This window comes from Pleurodeles waltl, chromosome 6, assembly GCF_031143425.1.
Source record: "Pleurodeles waltl isolate 20211129_DDA chromosome 6, aPleWal1.hap1.20221129, whole genome shotgun sequence".
Taxonomy (NCBI): Eukaryota; Metazoa; Chordata; class Amphibia; order Caudata; family Salamandridae; genus Pleurodeles; species Pleurodeles waltl.
The window spans coordinates 58563311-58591147 of NC_090445.1; the positions used below are offsets into that span (position 1 = coordinate 58563311).

At 46.7% G+C, this 27837-nt stretch overlaps 1 protein-coding gene across 1 annotated transcript in view; it reads left to right on the top strand.

Moving 5' to 3' along the window:
- LOC138299193 (butyrophilin subfamily 3 member A1-like) overlaps window positions 1-27837 on the top strand; it is a 798776-nt gene that overhangs the window by 51243 nt on the left and 719696 nt on the right. The window lies entirely within an intron of this gene.

Here is a 27837-nt window from a genome sequence, read left to right on the forward strand (position 1 = left end):
ACCATCAGGTACCCACTATAAGCCAGGCCAGGCCAGCCTCCTACAATAATGATAGCATCTTTTATTTGGAGCACTTAGAAAAAGAAGCAGCCCAGTATTGAGCACTATACATGACACAGGTTACTAATATCTCTGTTGCCTTTCTGTGACTTTGAAAAACACCTTGTTTTGGTGTCTTGGCCCATTCTGCAGTGTCATCTCCAGACTTTTTGCCTTTTCCTTCCACTTTTTGTGAATTGATTTTCATTGGCCTTAGGACCCTGGGCACTATACCACTGCTGACCGGTGCTAAAGTGCAATGTTCTCTGCTTAAACATTGAATTATCCACAGTTTGCACATTTAAGTGTTTGTGCAGTTTTAAACTGCCATTTTGACCTGGCAAGTTCACCCACTTGCCAGGCCCAAACCTTCCATTTTATTACATATAAGCCTTCCTTAAGGTAAGCCCTAGTTAGCCCCAATGGCAGGGTGCATTGTATTTAAAAAGTTGGACATGTACTTGAAGTATATTATGCGCTGTTTTTCACTACTACAAGGCCCATTGTTCCCATAGGTAAACAAATCTTGGCCCCCGGAAATTATCCTCACACCTGGAGGGGTGCTATCATTATACCTATTTATAAAAAGGGAACTAGTTCTGACCCAATAAATTACAGGCCAATTAGACTTTTGGATAACCTCCAAAAAATATTCTGCCATCAGATTCTGATGAGAACCAAGGTATGGATGGAAGAATCACAAATCTTGAGCGACTTCCAAGCTGGTTTTAGGGAAAGAATTAGCACAATCGACCAGATATTCAGATTCCTCATGATTAAATGGAAGTCTGTGGACCTGGAAGGAGGAGAGCTATTTGTAGCTTTTGTGGACCTTAGATCTGCATTTTACTTGGTTCCACGCCAAAAGCTATGGGAGGTATTGGATAGAGTAGGACTCCCATGTACGCTATTAAACACAATCAAAAGCCTGTATAATAAGACCTTTGCTAAAGTCAGATGGGGAGCAAATGCGGAAGTAACAAGAGAGATACCAATTAAAAGGGGAGTGAGACAAGGGTGTGTTTTGGCCCTAACCCTTTTTTTAATATTTATAAATGCTTGTATTCCCTATCTCTTTGCTTGTGATAATGATGCCCCCAAACTAGGGGGGGTGAAGACACCATGCCTGCTCTTTGCAGACGATACATTACTGTTATCTCAAACTGCTTTTGGGTTAACAAACTTACTCCAAAAATGTACGTCCTAATGTAATGACCACGGCCTTGAAGTTAACTCTACGAAAACAAAGTATATGATCTTTGGTGATAACAAACATAAAGTAAGAAAGAGTATTATCACGGAAGGGGTAGAGCTGGAGAGAGTTGCTGAATTTGTGTACTTGGGGATTAGACTGGAGGACACACATAGATGGCAGGCCCAGATAACGAGGGCACATATGTCACTGAAGCAGAACCTGGGTGGTGTACTGAGATTCGCAAATAGGTCCCCAAGGTTCGCAATCACTCCAGCAATAGAAATATACAAGCTACAAGCAAGAGGGAATGCTCTTTATGGAGCGGAGCTATGGGGACATGGTAACCTAAAGAATTTGGAGATTGCTGAAAACTCTTTCATAAAGTCTATCCTCAGAATACCCACTAGTTCCCTTACGTTGCCTGTCCGCATGGACGTGAACCTAGACTCTATTGCACATATAGCAGCGCTGAAACCAATATTATACTGGATCAGAATATGGTCCTTGGGCACACTTAGCCCATATAGGACATGGCTGAAAGCTCTGATTAGCGAAAACTACACAGAAAAAATCCCTTGGTGCAAGTACGTTAGGGCTAGTCTGACCAAACTGGGGTTGGCCCATTTCTGGATGGTCCCTAATGATTTACCCAAAAATGCGGCACATGTTGTAAAGGATGTATATTGGCGGTGGCTAAAATTGGGAAAACTAGCAGAGGTCCCCTTAGGTAGCTTGACAGACAAATTCATATCAGTCAAATGTCACTACGAGTTTGAATCATATCTGGATCTGATTATAGTCCCTCGAGCCCGCGCCCTTTACATCAGATTCAGACTAGGCTCGCTACCACTATGTTCCTTCTCCTGTACTTGGTTTAAAGATGATCCCTATGCCAATCTCTGTCCGATGGGCTGCTGCCTTCCCGAATGTAGCGCACATGTACTAGTCCATTGTCCTGCTTATGATAAACAACAAATCAAATGGATTGAACCTCTTTGTAGAATCATGGGCTTCCAGAATTGTTTTACTGCCCTTAGAATTTTTAGGTCTAATACCGAGGGCATGGTGGCATTTGCCTTAGCAAGCTATTTAGATGAAATTTGGGGCCAGATGTAGCAACCCTTTTGCGAGTTGCAAACGGCGAAAATCGCCGTTTGCGACTCGCAAACGTGGGTTTGCAATGCACAAATGCATATTGCGAGTCGTTACCGACTCGCAATATGCATTTGCGACTCGCAAATAGGAAGGGGTGTTCCCTTCCTATTTGCGAGTCGGAGTGGTATGCAACTCCATTTGCGACCGCGTACGCGGTCGCAAATGGAGTCGCAGTTACCATCCACTTGAAGTGGATGGTAACCCACTCGCAAACGGGAAGGGGTCCCCATGGGACCCCTTCCCCTTTGTGACTGGACCCCATATTAATTTTTCAGGGCAGGGAGTGGTCCCAGGGACCACTCCCTGCCCTGAAAAATCCGAAACTAAAGGTTTCTGATTTTTTTTAAATGCAGCTCGTTTTCCTGTGAGGAAAACGGGCTGCACTTCAAAAAAAAAAAATGCTTTATTTAAAAGGCAGGTCGCTAACATGGAGGCCTGCTGACGTCAGCAGGCCTCCATGTTAGCGAGTGCCTATACTCGCAATGGGGCCGCAATTTGCGTCCCACCTCATGAATATTCATGAGGTGGGTCATTGCGACCCCATTGCGAGTTGCAGTCGGTGTCTCAGACACTGTACTGCATAGCAATTTGCGACTTGCAAATTGCGAGTCGCAGGGACTCGCAATTTGCAAGTCGCAAATTGCTTTTTTTGTACATCTGGCCCTTGGTGTGTTAGAACAAAAATGTTAAAGTCATCTCTTTAATAGGAGCCCATAATGGGAATGCTTTGTATTTTTATTCTATCCATTGTTTTTAACTAGGAATATATTTGTTTTACGATATTTATTATGGAACATTTTATATCTTTTCACGATTTTATATTGTATGATCTTAAAGGGAAAATGTTTTACATTTTAGGACTTTTATCCACAGTCTATTTTTGTAAAATTGTGATTCTTGTGATGCGCTTTTATGGTATTTGTGTCTTACCGAAATAAAGCTAACAATGATGACGATGATGATGATAGGATTGCCTTTTATCATCTTTTAAGTGTAATTTCTAATTGGGACAACACAGAGATTTTGGAGTTTGGTGTCTCTGGACTCACAAATTAAAACCACAAGTTATGAAGAAGTTGAATTTTAAATTGCAAGTCTGAATATACCACTTTTAGAAAGTTGGCATTTTCTTACTTTAACCATTCCATGCCTCTATCTGTCTCTGAATACTCGTCTGTGATGGGTGACACTTGGGCTTTGTGCATTTACTCCAGACAGTCACACACAAAGGGAGCTGGGGCCATCACTAGGCCGATGGGCCTTCCTGGGCTAGATACGAGGAAGGAGCTGACATTTAAACCTGAATATGGCTGTGCTTGTCCTCACATGAAGAGCTGCATAACCCCCTGTAGAGTGTCTGGAGTCAGAGGACCTTGTGCAGGGACCTTGTGCACTTCAAAGGCTTCTCTTTGAGTGCTCCCCCACTTCAAAGGCTCAACTGGTTATAAGTACTGGATTCCAAACCCCAGTAAACAAGTACACTCTGGATCTGAAGGACATTCTGCCAGGAAGAAGGACTGTTGTGCTGCCAAGAGTGACTGCCACTCTGCTCACTCACCTACATTGTTGTGTTGGCCTGCTGCCTCTTACCTGGGAGTGAGAAGAACTGGACTTTGCTCTCTAGACCTTGTACAGAATCAAGTGATTCCAAGGACTTTCTGGTTTGCTCTCTATTCTGGCAGTCTTAGGGACATCAAAGACTGCCTGCAACTCTGCTCCTGCTGCGGGACTCTGCCATATGTGAGTTCTATCCTTGCCTGATGTGCCAATCCAGTGCTGGGCCTTAGATTTTACAGATGTTTCTCTGCTAGAATTGACTCATTCGAGCCGTTGCACCTCTCAAGACTGACGCAGTGCTCTCTGACACCGACGCATTGCTGATTCGCTGATGATGCGGGACCTGACTGCGATGTTTGATGACGACGTAGCCACAATCCGAGGACATTGCTGCATGGCTCCACAACGACACATCGCATATATCTCAACACCGGTGTGGGACCCGACTACGAGGCTCTACACTGACTCATCTACCTGACTGACTAGATCGGAACTGGCCAGCTATAGGATGTGGGTGAGCCTGCCCTCATTCACGATCAGCCTGAACTTTAAATTTGCCCCGGTAAAACACCACCTCAGGTAACCTTTTAGTGCTATTGACTTTATAAAGCAATACTTTGCAGTTTATTTTTTTTTAAACTCATAACTTCAGTTCTACTTATTGGTCTTGTTTTACTGACATGAATATTCTCTATTTTTCTAAACTGTTTTTTTGTGGTGTTTTCACTGTTACTGTAACTTGATTATTGCATAAATACTTTACACATTGCCTCTTAAGTCAAGCCCCACTGCTCTGTGCTAAGCTACCTGAGGGTGAGGACAGGTTAATTTGTGGTTTGTATCTGACTTATCTTGACTAGGATTATGATTAGAGGCCCAGTTTCTAACACACCTTCATTTTACTGGGGTCTGTTCCATAATACACTATCAGAAAGTGTCCTACTGGTCAGAATTTGGAGTGACAACTCACTAAAAAAACAGCTTGCTTAGGATTTAAAAGAAAGATAAGACTATACTAAATGAAGTCTTAGCAGTTTCCCTCAGTCCCAGGTAATTACATCCTATGGACCTATTTGATCATTTTAAACTACTGGACCTAATCACAAAGGCATTTTGGAGTACACAAAGTAGTACTCTAGAAAGAGGGCGTAGCCAGACCAGCCAAGATGGTGGATGTGAACCTCTAAAGCTTTGCTCTCCAGCTCCATAATTATCTGGCATCTGAGCTCAGGCTTCCTTTTTTGGACCGCAGTGGGCTCTGTTTTGTGACGGTGCCATCTATTTACTTGCACTGGTGCCCTGATGGAGACAATCTGGCTCCCATACACCACGCTTGGAAAGCACAGCTGAGGATTCACCAGTCCTGAACCATATAAGGAGCTGTGCAGCCTGGACCCTCCAGCGGTCATTGAGCCCAGTGGCCCTGCCCCCTCCCTACTCTCATTGGATCCTGTTGGGGCCAGAACCTCCAATGGACAGTGGATGGGGGCCGTCAACTACTTCGCATCAACCCCCCAGTGCCCCACCTGCTGGTTATTGCTGCTGTTTCAATCACAGCAGTTGAGGTGCGCATTGGACTTTGCCTCCAGATGCTCCGCTGCCTGATGCTGAGACTTAGAACAGGGTGTCTACAGGCAGGTATTCCCCGCCACCCCCCCACGATTTTGCTTCAGTCAGAGGCCTGCTTCAACCTTTTGAGCCTGGCTGGAATGCCTTATACCCCCCTTCCCACTGGTGCTCTCACATGAGTAACTCCCTTATTTAGATCTACGGGCTCATAGCAGTTGGGCAATAGTGCTTTAACAACAGTGCTCTATGTTTTAGGATGCATGACTCAGGCTGGCACATGTGTACACTGGGTCTTTTGAGAAAATTCTGCAGCTACCTTCTTCCTTTCTCCTCCCTTCCCTCCTCTCCCCACATCGGTGCTCGGGTTTGTGCGAGTGGGGAGGGAACACAAAACATTGCTCATCCAAGGACACTCTGGAGGTACCTGTTGGAGTTGTGTACACTGAGCCCATTGCCTGAGACCCCCTTCTATTGGTGTTCAAGTAAGGGCATACTAGGGGGGCTCTCCAGGTGTCGGTGTCCCCCAGTCTCTCCTCATCACTTGGATCCATCTTCTGGTACTCTGCCAGGTTGGAGTACCCTGACTCTTCTAGCAAAATCAGGTGGAAGAGACATGGCAACTTTCCACCCTTGCGTTCACCACTCTACCGGGTCACTCAAGAGTTTTTCACTGGCCCGACACACATATTCAGGGGAAACCTTCTATAGACTTGCAGGATTGACCAAGACTACCCCATCTACACCTTCCCAGTAGCCCACCTCACAACACTGGGAGACTCCTGTCAGCCACCCAGGGCCCCTCCTCCACTGGTGCAGCTCCACTGTCTGCCATCCTTCATTTGCTACAGGCAGGTTCTCCCTCTGCACTGTCCTCATCCAACAAGCTAGAACAGGTAATGTCCGCAATTGAACATTCCTGTGTCTCTGTCGGGATGAGGCTTGGTACTCTGAATACTGAGCTCATCTTCCTCTGAGACGACTATTGTAAACTACTGGACAGATTCGCAGACAGGAAGAAAACTGTGGCCAATTTGCAACCCATCGTGATGGACACAAGTGCTCTATCCGGGACCTACAGGAGGGAATCCGCTGCCTGGAGGAGAGGGGGGAAGATATTGAAAGTCACTCCCGGAAGAGCAACTTGCAGATATTAGGTCTGCAGGGAGGAGTGAAAGGCCAGATCCAATTGCCTATCTGGAACCTGGTTTAAATCATTTAGTCCTAGTTCAGACATCACCCCCTTCTTCACATTAGAGAGAGCTCACCGAGTCCCGGCCTGGCAGCCCACTCTGGCTGGCCCACATGCCAAATGTTGGCAGAACTGCTCACTTTCGAGGATTGGGATACTCACCTCTGAGCAGCTCATCATCACAGCCCTCTCCGATTAGAGGATGAAGTGGTCATGCTGCTCCCTGACTACACTATTGCAGTGCTGGGGCAATGAACCTCCTTACTAGAGGTCAAGAAACACCTTTGACAATTAGGAGTCCAATACTCACTTCAATTCCCGGCGCACCTTAAAATCCTATTTGTTGGCACTTTCCATTTCTTCACTGATTCTAAAGATGCCTGGGGCTGGGCGGATAAGTATTATTGGCACGAACGCTCCACCCCGCTGTGCCAAGATCTCAACTCCCCCCAAACAATGCCAGAAATGGAGAGCCAAGACGTCAGGGCATTCTGCATCACTTTCCTCTCCAATGACAACCCTATGAATAACCACCTCTGTAACTACTGCAATTGGTGTCTCCTATTTCAATGCATACTCACTTCAATTAAATGTAGTAATGTATTGTCTGGTGAGACCTCAACTCCTTCCTCAGACTGCACCCTTCACTTCCAGGTAGAAGCAGATAGATGTCACTTGTGAGCAACCCCCTAGCACATGCACAGCAGGGTGTATTACAAGTAACCACTGCGGTCCCCCCCATCTGGGATGATCCTGATTGGTTAACTGGAGGCCATCCTACCTTTTCGTCTTGACAGCATAGGCCCAAGAGCTGACCTTCCAATGGTAGTGGCTTAGTCACCTCTCACTTTATGTGCACAAAGGCCCATATTTATACTTTTTGACGCACAACTGCGCCAACGCAGTTGTGCGTCAAAAATTTTACCGCCGGCTAACGCCATTCCAGCGCGCCATGCGGGCGCCTTATTTATGGAATGACGTTAGCCGGCGCTGCGGACTGGTGTGCGTCAAAAAATATGACTCACACCAGGCAGCGCCGGCGTATGGGAAAATGGAGGTTGGGCGTCAAAAAATGGGTCAAGTCAGGTCTGAGGCAAAATTCAGGCCTCAACCCGATTTGCGCCATTTTTTTTGACGCACAACCCCCATGGGAATGACTCCTGTCTTAGCAAAGACAGGAGTCATGCCCCCTTGCCCAAGGGCCATGCCCAGGGGACTTATGTCCCCTGGGCATGGTCATTGGGCATAGGGGCATGTAGGGGGGCCCAAATCAGGCCCCCCATGCCACAAAAAAAATACGAAAAAAAATACTTACCCCAACTTACCTCAACTTCCCTGGGATGGGTCCCTCCATCCTTGGGTGTCCTCCTGGGGTGGGCAAGGGTGGCAGGGGGTGTCCCTGGGGGCATGGGAGGGCACCTCTGGGCTCCTTCTGAGCCCACAGGTCCCTTAACGCCTGCCCTGACCCAGGCGTTAAAAAACGGCACCCATCAGGTTGTGCGTCGTTTTTTGAGGCCTGCCCCCTCCTGTGCGACAAAATGACGTCAGAGTATAAATATGGGGCACAGGCCTTAAAGTCATTTTTTGGAAGGGAACGCCTACCTTGCATATAATTAATGCAAGGCTGGTTCCTCCTTCCAAAAAATGGCGCACATGGTGGAACTTTGACGCCCGCGGCGTCGGACGTCAAAGTATAAATATGGGGCAGGGTTTGCGCCGATTGTGCGTCAAGCTCCATGTGTGCCTGGACCGTTTCTCTGTTTAGCCCCCCCATACCCCAGATACCACACTGATTATTTAGGTTGCATAGTGTCGGACCATGATGCACACTTCATCGACCTATAGTGACCCCAAGGCCACCAATGCCTGTCTAAGGTCTCTCATGTGACACTCTGAAAGCCCCTGTCTTCCACGACGAGCAGGGCACCCGCATTCAACACTACCTCACTGACAGCCATAATAGTGCATATGCCAGGATGCTTGAATGGGATGCTTTTAAGGTGTTGATCCAGGGTAACTGTATTCAACAGGTAGTAGGTGTTCCGAGAATGCTAGAGAGGGAGACTTTAACTGCGGAACGTCGGCTGGTGAAACTGGGGAGAACAGCCAACTGCAACCCCTTGCTAACTACTCAGTTGGCAACAGTGAAACCACTTGAAATGCTCTTGGATTGCCTTTGCCTCTTTAATTTTTCTACCCAGGCGCACAACTCCACATGTAGGGCGAGATGTCCTGCCGCTTATTGGCATGGCTGATTCTGCAGGACTACTCAGTCTCACCAATCAACAAGATAATGATGCTCTCAGGTCATACAGCCTGCACACATGAGGATATTCTCCAATCATTTTATGACTACTATGCCACGGTATACAGTGCCCTGTCTGTCTCTCCGTAGGGGCACTCTTACTGTTTCTTACACAGGATTGAGCTGCCCTATATCCCCACAGCTACTAACCATGCCCTAGATGCTAAAATAACCACAGAAGACACGGCCCAGGCAATCTGAGATCTAGCCTGTAATAAGGTGCCAGGCTTGGAATGCCTTCCTCTGGAATATTACAGCACCTTTTCAGTGCTTCTTGCACTCCATCTAGCTGCATTGTATGAGGCTGCGCTGATGGCAGGGGAACTCTTTCCTCACTATGTGAATCCCTGTTTGTCTCCCTATGCAAAGAACCCACTTAATTGTTATGCCCGCAACCTTCCTGAACTTGTTCATGTAGATCACAATGGATGAGTTCAGGAAGCAGCACATCATAAAATATTCACCATCTATTCCATGGTCAGGATAGCATCAAAGAACAGTTTCCACAGGCAGCGTGCCTAATTTTAGATCTGGAAAAAACAATCAATACTCTGACATGGCCTTACCTCTTTCAGGTGCTTGCTAACCTGGGTGTGGGCTGCGACTGCAGCCTGCATTGGACTATTATACAATAAACCGACTTTGTCTGATAGGGTTGCTTTGTCTCAGCATCCTTCCTGATCCACTGGGGAACACTTTGTCACCTCTGTTGTTTGCTCTCAGGATGGAACCCCTGGCCACACGGCTGAGGTTAAAGGGTTGCAACTGGTGTATAATGTTGGAAGCCTTGACCCACTCAGTGTCATAATATGCTGACGACATGCTGATATATCTTTGTGACATCACACTAGATCACTCCCAACTACAAAACACCTTGACGGAGTTTGCGGCAGCAGTGGGAATGTGTGTGAATTGGGAGGAGTCATCATAAATCCCCTTAATCCTGACCAACAAGCACTACCTTTTTATCTGTGGAAATCCCCCTTCATTGGCAAGGAGAGGCACTCTGCTACCTGGGGATATGCATATACCACATACTGCTGGATCTGTATGAGTGTAACATTTGACCAGCATTGCCAGGTATTAGAAGGCAGATACAGCTCTGACAGCTCTGACAGTTGCTCCCCTTGGCTACTATTGGGCAGATAGCCCTTGCAAAAATGGTTCTGGAACCCCCGATTCCTATACTACTTTGCCAATCTCCCCATTGTCCCACCCGCACCTTTTTTCAGGAGTTGGATACCTTACTGGGTAACTTATTTTTGGACTACACAAAACTTGTGGCTCTTTGGATATTAAGATTGCCAATGGACCAGGGTAGTCTGAACCTTTGTTTCAGGCCTATTATTTAGCAGCTCAACTGCAGTGGCTATCATGGTGGACTGCCAGAGGGTATTGGGGCAAGACTAGCGGTGACACAGGAGTTCTCCCTATAGCCACATTCTGTTTTTTTTGCTCCCCAATTCTGCACCCCTCACCACTTGCGTCTCCCACACATTTCACCTAGCTAGGGGTGCACAGGCATACGCCCCAGCATTTCCACTGATTAGTCCCAAGATTGCCTGACACCTACACGCAGCATGACATGTTGCCCTGGATAACCCAATCACTACACACCATAACTGTTTGTGGATGGCCACCTCCTCTCCTTCGAACAGCTGATGATGGACTATACTCTTCCACCAGGCCAATTCTTTCTTCACTGACAGATATTCCATACCTGCAGACTTCTATCGCAGACCACAGATGCCGAACCTGCCACTCATCCAGTACTGCAAACCATGCCTAACATGGGAAACAGTTTCCCCGTCATTACTTGGCTTTACAAGGCTATCAGAGGACTGTTGGTGGTACCTCTGGCTTCACTCTGGTGCAAATGGAAGGATGACTATGGGAGAATACTACATGATGAGGAATGGCTGCAGACCTAGAATTTCTGGGTTTAAAAACATACAATTCTTTATCTTACACAAAGCATACCTTACCCCAGCCCAAATCAACAGATATTTCCCCAATGGTCAAGAGACCTGCCTGCGCTGCCAAGCCCCATGCAAGGACCTCATGCATATGTTGTGGTCCTGTTTGACTCGTTAACACAATTGGACATCAGTCCACAAAGTCCTAAGAACAGTCACAAAACTCCTGCTATTCATACCTGGGAAGCATACTCATTAGGCATCTTTAAGCTCTGAAAACACCACAAAGTGTTCACCTGCTTTATCTCCTTGGCACTCCTCCTCACTATGCACACACTCAACCTCAACTGGCAGTCCCCAACCACCCCTCCACTACAGGTCTAGTATGGTTCAGTGCCTAAATAGGCTGCGGCGGAGGAGGATACCCTCCGTTATAAGGAGGTTTGCCATTTGCACAAACAACCCAAATCCTCTCACTGGGTGACTCTGTTGGTGGAATTCAATCAGCATACAAAGAGTGACAACTTACCCCCATGACCATGCTAACACAACTCACTATCGTTGCCATAGCCATAAACCATGACCTTCACTTCAGTCGCGAACAGCTTACTATACTATAAAGGTCTTTCTTGCTCCATTCCTCACAACCCTTCCTTTGCCACTTCATCTGTCATTGTGTCCCTCCGCCACCCATCCCAACTTTCATCCCATCCAGTTTATTAAGAATGCTGTTTGTGTTCCCTACTGCAGGTTTCATTTTACTAGTATATGCAGTATGCTGTTGCTCTCTTCGTAGACTCATTGATCACTGAGGTATATTGCTGCAAACTCTACTCACTGGCAACTGTCGGATGCTGACCTTCTCTTCACATATATATTGTCGCGTAGGCTCTCATTATTCTAATGAGACTACTGGATTTTGAGTGGCAGAATCGCCCGCGGTGTGGGGGACTAAGTCTAAACCACTGTGGGTGACACTTGTCACTCCAATTCCGGTTTTGCTCCGGCTAATTAGCAGTGCCTCATCTCTAACCAAGGATAGAGATTACTGGGCAGCTGAGCGCATGACATACTTGGCTTCTCAGGGAAGTCGTGGTCACTCGTGTCTTATCCGGTTCTCTCATTTACAATTAAGTATCATATATAAATGACAAACAGAAGCAGTATATGTTTCAATAATGAGTTTAATAAAACAACTGCATCTTAGATAGCAAAGTGTGAGCTGCAATAAACAGGATGACACAACATGACAGTATTAAAATTGTGACGAGAAGAGTGAAGCATAAAAACTCCCTCCAAATCACAGATTCAGAGGAGTAGAAATAACCACTGTTCCTAAACTCATTAGCTTGTGCACATTTGAGAAATACATATGTTTTCTTCATACCAATTTTTAATTCATTAGAATTTACCATATGAATTGCTGCATGGTCGGTGTAGTAGGATAAGTTGTTATAAGCTGCAGCTCAGTTTTGGGCTTCAGGTAGAGTACCCCAAATATTAAAAAAGGACTCAGGGGAGTAGAAAAGCCTCAGCAGCATTGTTGTTATAAAACTATTGTTTTAAATAGAAAAGAGACATTTGTTCTCAATGTGGTAAGCGAGATATGTTTAAATCTCAATGGAATGTAGGAAAAAGGCACGGAATAGATCAAGACCATCTTTTCAAAATGTAAGGGCTTGGTGAGAAACTGTAATGAGTTATGCAAGGCATAAGTGACATCATTTTCATTTTAAAAATGAGCACTGATGGCAAAAATGGTCACTGTTGGCACCCAGTGCAACAATCTTTTTTTGCCCCCCATTATCTCCTTCTCCAAGGACTCCTTCATGACCACCCACTAACAGTACCCCTCATCTCTCTATAAGCCCCTCTCTCACATGAAATCTTTTTGTTTTATAGCACTGTTTATACCAGTGTAGGGTGACAGATCACACATGCCTTATACAGAGACAGTGAATCAAGGTGGTCATTATGACCCTGGCGGTATTACAACGCCAGGGCCAAAACGACAGGAGCACCGCCAACAGGCTGGCGGTGCCTCCTGGCGTATTTTGACCACGGTGGTAGCGCCGCGGTCGCACCGCCGGGGCCGGCGGTTTTCCGCCACAATGGCCCCGGCGGTTGTAATCCGCCAGGGCAGCGCCGCCAAGGGGATTACGAGTCCCCGACCGCCAGCCTTTTTCTGGCAGTCTGCACCGCCAGGAAAAGGCTGGCAGTACGGGGAGTCGTGGAGCCCCTGGGGGCCCCTGCAATGCCCATGCCACTGGCATGGGCAGTGCAGGGGCCCCCTGACAGGGCCACATGCGGCTTTTCACTGTCTGCTGTGCAGACAGTGAAAAGCGCGACGGGTGCAACTGCATCCGTCGCACGGCCGCAACACCGCCGGCTCCATTTGGAGCCGGCTCCCATGTTGCGCCCCACATCACCGCTGGGCCGGCGGGTGGAAACTTGGTTTCCGCCCGCCGGCCCAGCGGGGATGTCCAAATGGGCACTGCGGGAGTGCTGCCGCATTGGCGGGCGGCGGTAGCCGCCCGCCAATGTTTTAATGAGGCCCCAAATGTCTGCAAAGCAGACTATAGGAAATGTTACATAAGGCAATGTGGATTACAAGGTGCAGGAGTGACATATCATTCATACTTGTAGGCAGCATATTTGAAGAGTGTTTTGTCTGAAGAAGCCCAACTCTTGATTTAAAACGTACCACAGTAATTGGGGTTGTGTTTACTAATAAGAGTGTATTTCTACCTAAACTAATCCTTTCTAGCAACATACGGATAATGAAAGCCTGGGAAAAAATACTCCTCTCATTTACATTTACTTCTTGTAGGAAAGTACCATCTTGCCTGGCATGTTACCCCCATATTTCACTGTATATATGTTGTTTTAGTTGTATGTGTCACTGGGACCCTGCCAGCCAGGGCCCCAGTGCTCATAAGTGTGCCCTGTATGTGTTACCTGTGTTATGACTAACTGTCTCACTGAGGCTCTACTAATCAGAACCTCAGTGGTTATGCTCTCTCATTTCTTTCCAAATTGTCACTAACAGGCTAGTTACCAATTTTACCAATTTACATTGGCATACTGGAACACCCTTATAATTCCCTAGTATATGGTACTGAGGTACCCATGGTATTGGGGTTCCAGGAGATCCCTATGGGCTGCAGCATTTCTTTTGCCACCCATAGGGAGCTCTGACAATTCTTACACAGGCCTGCCACTGCAGCCTGAGTGAAATAACGTCCACGTTATTTCACAGCCATTTACCACTGCACTTAAGTAACTTATAAGTCACCTATATGTCTAACCTTTACCTGGTAAAGGTTGGGTGCTAAATTACTTAGTGTGTGGGCACCCTGGCACTAGCCAAGGTGCCCCCACATTGTTCAGGGCAAATTCCCCGGACTTTGTGAGTGTGGGGACACCATTACACGTGTGCACTATACATAGGTCACTACCTATGTATAGCTTCACAATGGTCAATGGTAACTCCGAATATGGCCATGTAACATGTCTAAGATCATGGAATTGCCCCCCCAATGCCATCCTGGCATTGGAGAGACAATCACATGATCCCACGGGTCTCTAGCACAGACCCGGGTACTGCCAAACTACCTTTCCCGGGGTTTCACTGCAGCTGCTGCTGCTGCCAACCCCTCAGACAGGTTTCTGCCCTCCTGGCCTAGGAAGGCAGAACAAAGAACTTCCTCAGAGAGAGGGTGTTACACCCTCCCCCTTTGGAATAAGGTGTCAGGGCTGGGGAGGAGTAGCCTCCCCCAGCCTCTGGAAATGCTTTGATGGGCACAGATGGTGCCCATCTCTGCATAAGCCAGTCTACACCGGTTCAGGGATCCCCCAGCCCTGCTCTGGCGTGAAACTGGACAAAGGAAAGGGGAGTGACCACTCCCCTGACCTGCACCTCCCCTGGGAGGTGCCCAGAGCTCCTCCAGTATGCTCCAGACCTCTGCCATCTTGGAAACCGAGGTGCTGCTGGCACACTGGACTGCTCTGAGTGGCCAGGGCCAGCAGGTGACGTCAGAGACTCCTTCTGATAGGCTCCTTCAGGTGTTGCTAGCCTATCCTCTCTCCTAAGTAGCCAAACCTCCTTTTCTGGCTATTTATGGTCTCTGTTTTGGGGAACTCCTTAGATAACGAATGCAAGAGCTCATCAGAGTTCCTCTGCATCTCTCTCTTCACCTTCTGCCAAGGAATCGACTGCTGACCGCACTGGAAGCCTGCAAAACTGCAACAAAGTAGCAAAGACGACTACTGCAACATTGTAACGCTGATCCTGCCGCCTTCTCGACTGTTTTCCTGGTGGTGCATGCTGTGGGGGTAGTCTGCCTCCTCTCTGCACTAGAAGCTCCGAAGAAATCTCCCGTGGGTCGACGGAATCTTCCCCCTGCAACTGCAGGCACCAAAGAACTGCATCACCGGTCCTCTGGGTCTCCTCTCAGCATGACGAGCGAGGTCCCTTGAACTCAGCAACTCTGTCCAAGTGACTCCCACAGTCCAGTGACTCTTCAGTCCAAGTTTGGTGGAGGTAAGTCCTTGCCTCCCCACGCTAGACTGCATTGCTGGGAACCGCGTGTTTTGCAGCTAATCCGGCTCCTGTGCACTCACCGAGGATTTCCTTCATGCACAGCCAAGCCTGGGTCCCTGGCACTCTAACCTGCATTGCACGACCTCCTGAGTTGTCCTCCGGTGGCGTGGGACTCTCTTGTGCAACTTTGGGTGAGCACTGATTCACTCCATTTTGTAGTGCCTGTTCCAGCCCTTCTGCAGGTGCTGCTTGCTTCTGAGTGGGCTCCTTCTCTTGCTGGGCTCCCCCTCTGTCTCCTCACGCAATTGTCGACATCCTGGTCCCTCCTGGGCCACAGCAGCATCCAAAAACCCTAACCGTGACCCTTGCAGCTAGCAAGGCTTGTTTGTGGTCTTTCTGCAGGAAAACACTTCTGCACGACTCTTCACGACGTGGAACATCCATCCTCCAAAGGGGAAGTTTCTAGCCCTTGTCGTTCATGCAGAATCTTCAGCTTCTACAATCCAGTGGCAGCTTCTTTGCATCCACAGCTGGCATTTCCTGGGCATCTGCCCACTCCCGACTTGATCGTGACTTTTGGACTTGGTCCCCTTGTTCCACAGGTACTCTCGTCTGGAAATCCATCGTTGTTGCATTGCTGGTGTTGGTCTTTCCTGCAGAATTCCCCTATCACGACTTCTGTGCTCTTTGGGGAACTTAGGTGCACTTTGCACCCACTTTTCAGGGTCTTGGGGTGGGCTATTTTTCTAACCCTCACTGTTTCCTTACAGTCCCAGCGACCCTCTACGAGGTCACATAGGTTTGGGGTCCATTCGTGGTTCACATTCCACTTCTAGAGTATATGGTTTGTGTTGCCCCTATCCCTATGTGCCCCCATTGCATTCTATTGTGACTATACATTGTTTGCACTGTTTTCTATTGCTATTACTGCATATTTTGGTATTGTGTACATATATCTTGTGTATATTTGCTATCCTCATACTGAGGGTACTCACTGAGATACTTTTGGCATATTGTCATAAAAATAAAGTACCTTTATTTTTAGTATATCTGTGTATTGTGTTTTCTTGTGATATTGTGCATATGACACTAGTGGTACTGTAGGAGCTTCACTCGTCTCCTAGTTCAGCCTAAGCTGCTCTGCTAAGCTACCTTTTCTATCAGCCTAAGCTGCTAGACACCCCTATACACTAATAAGTGATACCTGGGCCTGGCGCAAGGTGTAAGTACCCCTTGGTACTCACTACAAGCCAGTCCAGCCTCCTACATTGGTTGTGCAGAGGTGGGATAAGTACTTTGCAACTACTTACCACTTTTGTCATTGTACTTTTCATAAGAGAAAAATATACAAAAGAAGTTCAGTGTATGTACACCCAACCAAAAAGTTTTGCTTTTCTTCTCTCACTTCTTTTCTAAAGTGCTGAAAAGTACCTCTAAAACTTTCAAAAAGTTCTTAAAAAGTTTAAAAAGTTTTTTTTTCTGTTCTTTAAAAAGTTCTAAAAAACTTTTTCATTCTTTTTCTATCCCTTAAACACTTTCTATAATGTCTGGCACAGGCCAAACTGTTGATCTGTCCAAGACTGCTTATGATCACCTTAGCTGAAAGGCAGCAAGGAGTCTCTGTGTAAAAAGAGGTTTAGGGGTAGGGAAGAATCCCTCTAGAAAACTATTAGTTAACATGCTAGTTGAACAAGACAAGACTTTTGTTGGTACTTCTGGTGAGAAATTAGCTGATGGTTCCCACTCTGATTCTGAGGCACCCCTAGCAAAAGAGTTGGGAGGGAATCTTTCCAACCGGCCCCTTAGCAAGCCACCTAGCATAGCTGGTACTGATGTGAATTCACATCACAGTAAGAGTGTTGCTTCACATCACAGTAATAGTGTTGTTTCTCATCACAGTAGAAGTGTCAATTCTGTAGGCCAGAATGTTAGTGTGCCATTTGTTAGGGCCAGGTCTCCTTCTGTTCATTCTCACCATTCCTCTGTTTCAAGACATGCCCTACCCACCCACCCTGATGACAGAGTGTTAGAAAGGGAGCTCAATAGATTGAGAGTGGAACAATCCAGGCTGAAGCTCAAGAAGCAACAGCTGGATTTAGATAGGCAGTCCTTAGAAATAGAAAGAGAAAGACAGAAATTGGGTTTAGAAACCCATGGTGGCAGCAGCAGTATTCCAAATAGTCATCCTGCAAAAGAGCATGATTCTAGGAATCTGCACAAGATAGTTCCCCCTTACAAGGAGGGGGATGACATTAACAAGTGGTTTGCTGCACTTGAGAGGGCCTGTGTTGTACAGGATGTCCCTCAAAGGCAGTGGGCTGCTATCCTATGGCTATCTTTCAGTGGAAAGGGTAGAGATAGGCTCCTTACTGTAAAAGAAAGTGAGGCCAATGATTTCAAAGTTCTTAAGAATGCACTCCTAGATGGTTATGGCTTAACCACTGAACAGTACAGGATGAAGTTCAGAGAAACCAAAAAGGAGTCTTCACAAGACTGGGTAGACTTTGTTGACCATTCAGTGAAGGCCTTGGAGGGGTGGTTACATGGCAGTAAAGTTTCTGACTATGAAAGCCTGTATAACGTAATCCTGAGAGAGCATATTCTTAATAATTGTGTGACTGATGTGTTACGCCAGTACCTGGCAGACTCTGTTCTGACCTCTCCCCAAGAATTGGGAAAGAAGGCAGACAAATGGGTCAGAACAAGGGTGAACAGAAAAGTTCATACAGGGGGTGACAAAGATGGCAAGAAGAAGGATAGTAAGTCTTCTGACAAGAGTGGGGACAAATCTAAAAATTAGTCTTCATCAGGCCCACAAAAACACTCTGGTGGGGGTGGTGGGCCCAAATCCTCTTCAAATCAAAACAAAGAAAAGAAACCATGGTGCTATTTATGTAAAATAAAAGGCCATTGGACAACAGATCCCAGTTGTCCAAAGAAAAGCACCAAGCCTCCTACCACTACAACCCCTGCTGATACACCTAGTGCCCCTAGTAATAGCAGTGGTGGTGGGAGCAAACCTACTAATAGCCAATCCAAGGGAGTAGCTGGGATCACTTTTGGTAATTTAGTTGGGTTTGGTCTAATTAGGGAGACCACAGAGGCTGTGTTAGTCTCTGAGGGGGCTATTGATTTAGCCACCTTGGTTGCTTGTCCCCTTAACATGGATAAGTACAAGCAACTACCCCTAATAAATGGTGTTGAGGTTCAGGCCTACAGGGACACAGGTGCCAGTGTTACAATGGTAATAGAGAAACTGATCCACCCTGAACAACACCTACTTGGTCACCAGTACCAAGTAACCGATGCTCATAACAACACTCTTAGCCACCCCATGGCTGTTGTAAATCTCAACTGGGGGGGGGTTACTGGTCCAAAGAAAGTTGTGGTTGCCTCAGATTTACCTGTAGACTGTCTATTAGGAAATGATTTAGAGACATTAGCTGGGCAGAAGTGGAGTTGGAGGCTCATGCAGCAATGCTGGGCATTCCAGGGCATATTTTTGCTTTGACAAGGGCTCAGGCCAAAAAGCAAAAAGGACAGGGTGACTTGGATCCCGGAAGAATGGACCAAGTGCTCCCTAAAGCTAGGGTTAGTAAGAGTAAAACACTACCTACTATCCCTCCCTCTACAGTGGATTCAACTTCTGAGGAAGAAGAATTTCCACCCTGTGCAGAACCTACACCAGAGGAGCTGGAAGCAGACACTGCTGAGCTTTTGGGTGAAGGGGGGCCTGCCAGGGAGGAGCTGAGTGTGGCACAGCATACCTGTCCCACACTAGAGGGTCTAAGGCAGCAAGCTGTCAAACAAGCAAATGGGGATGTCAGTGACTCTCACAGAGTTCACTGGGAGGACAACCTCTTGTACACTGAAGCAAGGGATCCAAAACCTGGAGCTGCCAGGAGATTGGTGATTCCTCAGGAGTACAGAAAGTTCCTCCTAACTCTAGCCCACGACATTCCCTTAGCTGGACATTTGGGGCAAATGAAAACTTGGGACAGGCTTGTTCCCTTGTTTTATTGGCCTAGAATGTCAGAGGACACAAAGGAATTTTGTAAGTCCTGTGAAACCTGTCAAGCCAGTGGCAAGGCAGGTGGCACTCCAAAGGCACCCCTTATCCCACTGCCTGTGGTTGGGGTTCCCTTTGAAAGGGTAGGGGTTGACATAGTTGGCCCCCTTGACCCTCCTACTGCTTCAGGCAATAGGTTTATCTTGGTGGTAGTGGACCATGCCACCAGATATCCTGAAGCAATTCCTCTAAGGACCACTACAGCTCCTGCAGTGGCAAAGGCCCTCCTGGGAATCTTTTCCAGGGTGGGCTTCCCAAAAGAGGTGGTATCAGACAGGGGAAGCAATTTCATGTCTGCTTACTTAAAAGCCATGTGGAAGGAATGTGGTGTGACATACAAGTTCACCACGCCCTATCATCCACAAACAAATGGACTGGTGGAGAGATTTAACAAAACTCTCAAAGGCATGATTATGGGTCTCCCTGAAAAATTCCGCAGGAGATGGTGTATCCTGTTACCTTGCCTCCTTTTTGCTTACAGGGAGGTACCCCAAAAAGGAGTGGGCTTCAGCCCCTTTGAACTCCTATTTGGACACCCTGTAAGAGGTCCTCTATCACTCGTTAAGGAGGATTGGGAACAACCTTTAAAAGCTCCAAAGCAAGACATAGTGTACTATGTACTTGGCCTCAGATCTAGGATGGCTGAGTACATGAAAAAGGCCAGTAAAAACCTTCAGGCCAGCCAAGAGCTCCAAAAGCAATGTCATGACCAGAAGGCTGTTTTGGTTCAGTACCAACCAGGGCAGAAAGTGTGTGTCTTGGAGCCTGTGGCCCCAAGAGCACTCCAAGACAAATGGAGTGGACCCCACATAATTGTTAAAAAGAAGGGTGAAGTCACCTACTTAGTTGACTTAGGCACTGCCAGGAGTCCCCTTAGGGTGCTCCATGTCAATCGCCTGAAACCCTACTATGACAGGGCTGATCTCACCCTGCTCATGGCAACAGATGAGGGACAGGAAGAAGAGATTGACCCTCTCCCTGATCTCTTCTCTTCCACAGAACAAGATGCTCTAGTGGAAGGTGTAGTTTTGGCAGATTGTCTTACTGCTGAGCAGAAAGACCACTGCATAAATCTCCTGGGTCAGTTTTCTGAACTCTTCTCTACTGTGCCAGGCACCACTTCTTGGTGTGAGCACACTATAGATACTGGAGACAGCCTGCCTGTCAAAAGTAAGATCTATAGGCAGCCTGACCATGTCAGAGACTGCATAAAGCAAGAAGTACAGAAAACGCTTGAACTGGGAGTGGTTGAGCACTCTGAAAGTCCATGGGCCTCTCCTGTGGTACTTGTACCAAAACCTCATTCCAAGGATGGAAAGAAGGAAATGCGGTTTTGTGTAGACTATAGAGGTCTCAACCAGGTAACCAAAACTGATGCTCACCCTATACCCAGGGCAGATGAGCTAATAGATACACTGGCATCTGCAAGTATCTAAGCACTTTTGATTTGACTGCAGGGTATTGGCAGATCAAGTTATCAGAAGATGCAAAAGCAAAAACTGCATTTTCAACCATTGGAGGCCATTACCAATTCACAGTAATGCCTTTTGGATTGAAAAATGCACCTGCCACTTTTCAGAGGTTGGTGAATACAGTCCTGCAAGTGCTGGAAGCTTTTAGTGCAGCATATCTAGATGATATAGCTGTCTTTAGCTCCAGCTGGGATGATCACCTGGTCCACCTATGGAAAGTTTTGGAGGCCCTGCAAAAGGCAGGCCTCACTATCAAGGCTTCAAAGTGCCAAATAGGGCAGGGGAAAGTGGTTTATCTGGGACACCTGGTAGGTGGAGAACAGATTGCACCACTTCAGGGGAAAATCCAAACTATTATAGATTGGGTTCCCCCTACAACTCAGACCCAGGTGAGAGCCTTCTTAGGCCTCACTGGGTATTACAGGAGGTTCATAAAGAACTATGTCTCCATTGCAGCCCCTCTTAATGACCTCACATCTAAAAAAATGCCTAAAAAGGTATTGTGGACAGCTAGCTGTCAGAAAGCTTTTGAGGAGCTGAAGCAGGCCATGTGCTCTGCACCTGTCCTGAAAAGCCCCTGTTACTCCAAAAAATTCATTGTCCAAACTGATGCATCTGAATTAGGGGTAGGGGCAGTCTTATCACAACTTCATTCTGAGGGCCAGGATCAACCTGTTGCTTTTATTAGCATTAGGTTGACCCCTAGAGAAAAGCGTTGGTCTGCCATAGAGAGGGAGGCCTTTGCTGTGGTTTGGGCACTGAAGAAGTTGAGGCCATACCTGTTTGGCACTCACTTCATTGTTCAGACAGACCACAAACCTCTACTTTGGCTAAAACAAATGAAAGGTGAAAACCCTAAATTATTGAGGTGGTCCAAATCCCTACAGGGAATGGATTATACAGTGGAACATAGACCTGGGAGTACCCACTCCAATGCAGATGGACTCTCCAGATATTTCCACTTAGACAATGAAGACTCATCAGGTCATGGCTAGTCTTATTGTCCTTCGTTTGGGGGGGGGGGTTGTGTAGGAAAGTACCATCTTGCCTGGCATGTTACCCCCATATTTCACTGTATATATGTTGTTGTAGTTGTATGTGTCACTGGGACCCTTCCAGCCAGGGCCCCAGTGCTCATAAGTGTGCCCTGTATGTGTTACCTGTGTTATGACTAACTGTCTCACTGAAGCTCTGCTAATCAGAACCTCAGTGGTTATGCTCTCTCATTTCTTTCCAAATTGTCACTAACAGGCTAGTGACCAATTTTACCAATTTACATTGGCATACTGGAACACCCTTATAATTCCCTAGTATATGGTACTGAGGTACCCAGAGTATTGGGGTTCCAGGAGATCCCTATGGGCTGCAGCATTTCTTTTGCCACCCATAGGGAGCTCTGACAATATTTACACAGGCCTGCCACTGCAGCCTGAGTGAAATAACGTCCACGTTATTTCACAGCCATTTACCACTGCACTTAAGTAAATTATAAGTCACCTATATGTCTAACCTTTACCTGGTAAAGGTTGGGTGCTAAATTACTTAGTGTGTGGGCACCCTGGCACTATCCAAGGTGCCCCCACATTGTTCAGGGCAAATTCCCCGGTCTTTGTGAGTGCGGGGACACCATTACACGTGTGCACTATATATAGGTCACTACCTATGTATAGCTTCACAATGGTAACTCCGAATATGGCCATGTAACATGTCTAAGATCATGGAATTGCCCCCCCAATGCCATCCTGGCATTGGTGAGACAATCCCATGATCCCACGGGTCTCTAGCACAGACCCGGGTACTGCCAAACTACCTTTCCCGGGGTTTCACTGCAGCTGCTGCTGCTGCCAACCCCTCAGACAGGTTTCTGCCCTCCTGGGGTCCAGCCAGGCTTTGCCCAGGAAGGCAGAACAAAGAACTTCCTCAGAGAGAGGGTGTTACACCCTCTCCCTTTGGAATAAGGTGTCAGGGCTGGGGAGGAGTAGCCTCCCCCAGCCTCTGGAAATGCTTTGATGGGCACAGATGTGGAGAAGTGTGGCTCAATGGTTAGAGCGGCAGACCCTGAAGCAGAGATCTGGCTCAAGACCAGGGTTCAAGTCCCGCTTCGGCAGGTCTTGGGCTCAATTCCCCTTGACCAGATAATTCTCGCCTCGGTGCCTAATCTAATTCATGGGTCCCACTCTGCAACTCTGGGCAATAGCTTGCTTAATCTCCACAACGGCCCCAACAGCGCTTGGATGCCTGGCTTCACCCTGGGGGTGCTCAGGAGTGGGGCCTCACAGGGAAAAGCCAGGAGGGGTTCCATAGCGGTATGAGTACAGCGCCTTGAGACCCTAACGGGTGAGTAGTGCGCTATACAAGTGCTAATTTACATCTCTGCATAAGCCAGGCTACACCGGTTCAGGGATCCCCCAGCCCTGCTCTGGTGCGAAACTGGACAAAGGAAAGAGGAGTGACCACTCCCCTGACCTGCACCTCCCCTGGGAGGTGCCCAGAGCTCCTCCAGTGTGCTCCAGACCTCTGCCATCTTGGAAACCGAGGTGCTGCTGGCACACTGGACTGCTCTGAGTGGCCAGGGCCAGCAGGTGACGTCAGAGACTCCTTCTGATAGCCTCCTTCAGGTGCTGCTAGCCTATCCTCTCTCCTAAGTAGCCAAACCTCCTTTTCTGGCTATTTAGGGTCTCTGCTTTGGGGAATTCCTTAGATAACAAATGCAAGAGCTCATCAGAGTTCCTCTGCATCTCTCTCTTCACCTTCTGGCAAGGAATCGACTGCTGACCGCGCTGGAAGCCTGCAAAACTGCAACAAAGTAGCAAAGACAACTACTGCAACATTGTAACGCTGATCCTGCCGCCTTCTCGACTGTTTTCCTGATGGTGCATGCTGTGGGGGTAGTCTGCCTCCTCTCTGCACTAGAAGCTCCGAAGAAATCCCCGTGGGTCAACGGAATCTTCCCCCTGCAACCGCAGGCACCAAAGAACTGCATCACCGGTCCTCTGGGTCTCCTCTCAGCACGACGAGCGAGGTTCCTTGAACTCAGCAACTCTGTCTAAGTGACTCTCACAGTCCAGTGACTCTTCAGTCCAAGTTTGGTGGAGGTAAGTCCTTGCCTCCCCACGCTAGACTGCATTGCTGGGAACCGCGTGTTCTGCAGCTACTCCGGTTCCTGTGCACTCACCGAGGATTTCCTTTGTGCACAGCCAAGCCTGGGTCCCTGGCACTCTAACCTGCATTGCACGACCTCCTGAGTTGTCCTCCGGCGGCATGGGACTCTCTTGTGCAACTTTGGGTGAGCACCGATTCACTCCACTTTGTAGTGCCTGTTCCAGCACTTCTGCGGGTGCTGCTTGCTTCTGAGTGGGCTCCTTCTCTTGCTGGGTGCCCCCTCTGTCTCCTCACGCAATTGGCGACATCCTGGTCCCTCCTGGGCCACAGCAGCATCCAAAAACCCTAACCGAGTGCCTTGCAGCTAGCAAGGCTTGTTTGCGGTCTTTCTGTGGGAAAACACTTCTGCACGACTCTTCACGACGTGGAACATCCATCCTCCAAAGGGGAAGTTTCTAGCCCTTGTCGTTTATGCAGAATCCTCAGCTTCTACCATCCGGTGGCAGCTTCTTTGCATCCACAGCTGGCATTTCCTGGGCATCTGCCCACTCCCGACTTGATCGTGACTTTTTGACTTGGTCCCCTTGTTCCACAGGTACACTCGTCTGGAAATCCATCATTGTTGCATTGCTGGTATTGGTCTTTCCTGCAGAATTCTCCTATCACGACTTCTGTGCTCTTTGGGGAACTTAGGTGCACTTTGCACCCACTTTTCAGGGTCTTGGGGTGGGCTATTTTTCTAACCCTCACTGTTTCCTTACAGTCCCAGCGACCCTCTACGAGGTCACATAGGTTTGGGGTCCATTCGTGGTTCGCATTCCACTTCTAGAGTATATGGTTTGTGTTGCCCCTATCCCTATGTGCCCCCATTGCATTCTATTGTGACTATACATTGTTTGCACTGTTTTCTATTGCTATTACTGCATATTTTGGTATTGTGTACATATATCTTGTGTATATTTGCTATCCTCATACTGAGGGTACTCACTGAGATACTTTTGGCATATTGTTATAAAAATAAAGTACCTTTATTTTTAGTATATCTGTGTATTGTGTTTTCTTGTGATATTGTGCATATGACACTAGTGGTACTGTAGGAGCTTCACTCGTCTCCTAGTTCAGCCTAAGCTGGTCTGCTAAGCTACCTTTTCTATCAGTCTAAGCTGCTTGACACCCCTATACACTAATAAGGGATACCTGGGCCTGGTGCAAGGTGTAAGTACCCCTTGGTACTCACTACAAGCCAGTCCAGCCTCCTACACTTCTCCCTCTCTTTCTTTTCCTATACTCCTCTGCCACACTCTTATACATTATTTATTTGACTATCTGTCTTTCTCCACAAACATCATCCTCATTATACCACTTCTTCATCTTTCTTTCTGGCTGCTTTTTGTGCATTTACTTTTTTGTTCAATATTAACAAAATGCAAAATGTGGTTTTACACTCGACTACTTATATATACACTGATATAGTGCTATTATATTTTAAAGAAGTGTGTTTTCCTGACTTGTGTTCACTGTACCCTATTCATTCATAATGGTTCACTGTTGTTCATGGACTTAGTATATCCCAGGACCTGTGGATGCCATTAGCATAGAGTGAACAGAATCATGTTTCATGTAGTGGAATAGTGCTTAGGTATTAAGGTAATATGATGCTGAATAGAATTGTGCTCTGATTTGCTGAGATTGTAGCTTTTTCCGTCACACCACAGTGATTCTGTAGTTTTGGTGATTAAATATTCAAAAGTAATATCTAAAACCCCTTGATTTGTGGGTGAGCAAAAATAATTTTCGAAAGACTTATATAGTGCTAAGGATGCATCCCATTTCTCTTTTGATTTTGCTGTCCACTTATGACTTTTTGGATATTTCATTTCTCTGTATTGTCCATTCATGGTATTGACTCGCCTCACTTTTGAATTTTGTAATAAAACCCTTTAACTATTCTGCTGAACTAGAACTCAGTTTTTGAGTGGGCCATTTTACTTAACTAAATGTATTTTCTGATTTGTCATGGTTTGGGCAATGCTTTATCTCAGGAACACATTGCATCATGAACTTGATGTTTAATACTGTTTCTGATTCATCCACGTGTTGCCTTTCTCATTAAGGTACATTTTGCTGTGTCATAATTATGGGGTCTTCTGTGCCCACCCACACTCACCTAATATTTTTCCATTTACCTATGTCCCCACTTCCCACATCTTTCTACATCATCTTTATCTCCTCCTCCTTCCCCTGCTGCTTCACATCTCTTGCTAAACTGTTCTCTTTATGTATTATTTAATCTCCTATATCCTGCCCATCCCATTTCTCTTACTAGGCAGGGTCACAGATGACTGTCTAGCCAGAAAGGTGCACACATACAAAGAGAAGAAGGACAAGGTAGGTGAAAAGAAGTTATGAGGAAGCTATTAGATCAATGGAATAGGGAAAATCCCGATAGCTTTGCTTTGATTTTCACTGTTTCATTAAAAGAATTCCAGTAGGAAAGAGGATGTATTTGTGATTAGAAATATTCAGCAACTAAAACACTAATCTCAAGTGCTATGTGAACATGCTATAGTTTAGTATTACGCATTGTTCACTAACCAAATAACAAGTCACACAATATATTTTTCCCACAGTGGGAGTAATAAGTTGTCTAGACACTGAATTCCACACAAAATGTTGGTGTTGCAAGTAAAGTAATCTAGCTAAAAAAAATTCTCTATTAATGCCAGTTCAAGATTTATTTTGCTACTGTTTGGATGGCAGACACCAGGCAGGTCGAGCTTTTAGCTGTTTTGTATGTCCCAATTTCTAAGGTTTTAACATAGCATTCAATATTTTTTGGCATAAAAAGGGCTTAAATGAGCCAAAAATAGACAATAACTTCAAAGTTTTCCAGAACGGGGGCACATGTTACTTGCCCAGTCCTCACAAATCCTTAAGATGACGCTGGTTTACAGCACAAAAGAGTGGGTTCTCTTCGTAGACTAGGGCTCAGACCTTTCCCTCGCATGTGGTCAGTTGGATGCCTAGACTCACCTCAGCAAATGTATGTCGATGGTTATGGACGGGCAGCAACATCACTGAAAATAAGTCCAGATACAGGCAAACATTCAAGCAATTTACAGCCACAAGCAAATATGCTACACTGCATTGCACGAACATAAGAGAGCTGAAAAGCCCCGTGTACACTAAGATATGGTGTTCTTCAGCTCTCCTCTAGTACTAGCACACATGTGGCTTCTGTGCCCCAATGCAGGCACTCTTGCACTATGGTACAAGGGTGCCTGAATTATGGGCAGGACTTATTTCCTGCAGGAAGTGGAAGGAATACCTTTGTGCACAAAAACATTCCAAAGAGGCATGTTCCTCTTTTTATGCATGATGCAGAATACACCACACAATGGAAGAGAAAGTAATGAGGAGCAATAAACACATATTTCTTCTCATCATTACAGTTCTCTGTGATCAGTGTACCAATGTTACTCAGTTCCAAATTTACATACCTCAGTAAATCTCGAATTTTGTGAAATCCATGGGTGGATACACAGGAATGCTCATGCTGCATGCATGAAGTGCCTATGACTAAGAAATGTAATGCAACACAACTCAAGCTGCTGTGTTGCAGTACATTTCCCCACAAAGCCAAGCAAGGCCACACAAATCAGGCCTTGCCTGGCTTTGTAGATCCCAAATAAGCCTTTCTTTAAGCTGCATTGCCTTGTGCAATAC